This window comes from Phytophthora infestans, genomic scaffold, assembly GCF_000142945.1.
Source record: "Phytophthora infestans T30-4 supercont1.42 genomic scaffold, whole genome shotgun sequence".
Classification (NCBI taxonomy): domain Eukaryota; phylum Oomycota; class Peronosporomycetes; order Peronosporales; family Peronosporaceae; genus Phytophthora; species Phytophthora infestans.
The window spans coordinates 1,052,531-1,053,927 of NW_003303717.1; positions in this window are offsets into that span (position 1 = coordinate 1,052,531).

Consider the following 1,397-nt stretch of genomic DNA (forward strand, 5'->3'; position numbering starts at 1 on the left):
CGGCTGGGTAGAGTTGGCTGTTGGAGCCTTCTCTTCCGACGTACAAGCCAGTCTCCTAGCTCCATCACAAGCAGAGCACAGAGGCTTAGCGCACATGACGCTCCTGCTTTCCTCAGTGACTGACGCCAGTGGGAATGTGAGAAAGCAGCAGGAGCATTGTCGAGTACTCGGTGGGGAAACTCTCCATCCCTGCTCCTTATTTAGGTGCTCAGCTGGAGACTTCATCGCTGCGAGGCGTTCGGTTAGCGATGGCAACTTTCCCTTGCAGCTTTTGCAGCAATTCTCGTCTGTTTCGCTGGTTTCACGTGTTGTAGCCATGTTGGGGATTTCTTTTGCAGAGAAGATTGGAGAACATGCGGTGAGGCTGGAAACGGCAGGTACCGAATATCGCCTGTTCCCTGTAGTACACGTATCCAAGCTGAAGTTGGTCAAAGAATATCCGGATCGGCCGCAGGTCCGTCTTTCGGTAGAATGCATCCGAACCGCGTCGACCTTCGACGAAGTCTCCTACCGGAAGACAGTTGGAATGTGGATCTCGAAGCCGACGAGTTCGAAGTCGAGAAGATCACCGATATGAGATCGGGGAAGCGAACGAGATACGGACGGATTTACCCGTGAGTTTCTGGTGCATTGGCGTGGACATGACGAAACCTAGTTGGGTAGACGAGGCAGATCTGAACTGTGGAGCATTACTCTATGATTTCTTGAGGGATCGTACGAATCGTAACAGATTCGGCGTGATGCAGTCTCATGAAGAAGAGTAGGGAGGGGACCCATGGATGTGAGTTGGTCATATCGATGGGAGGATGAAGAAGGACCCACAGGAAGGGTGTGGGTCAGGAGGAGGAGGATCGCTGATATGAGTTGGTCACATCGGAAAGAAAGAGAAGAGGGTGGATTAGGAGGAAGAAGTGAATGTTTATGCATAAGAGTGACGTTTTACGTGTGAGGAGTCCTGCTTGATTTCGAGCACGAGCTTTCAAGGGCCCGAACTATACTGACCCGATTGGACCTGGGTCATTGGCGCTAGATCCGGATGAAATCCAGGCGCAGATCCAACTGGATCCGGGATCTCGCCCAGAATCAGGTGTACGCTGAAAGGGTGGATCCAGCCCAGATCCAGGTGTACACTGAAAGGGTGGATCCCGCCCAGATCCAGGTGTACACTGAAAGGGTGGATTTAGACCAGATCCAGGTGTCCACTGAAGTGGATCCCGCCCAGATCCAGGTGTACACTGACAGGGTGGATCCAGCCCAGATCCAGGTGTACACTGAAAGGGTGGATCCAGCCCAGATCCAGGTGTACACTGAAAGGGTGGAGTAGATTCTCAACCGACGAGGGAATGTTATAGACATATTCAAGTAAGAAAGTGTGGATTATAATAGCTTATGCAAAA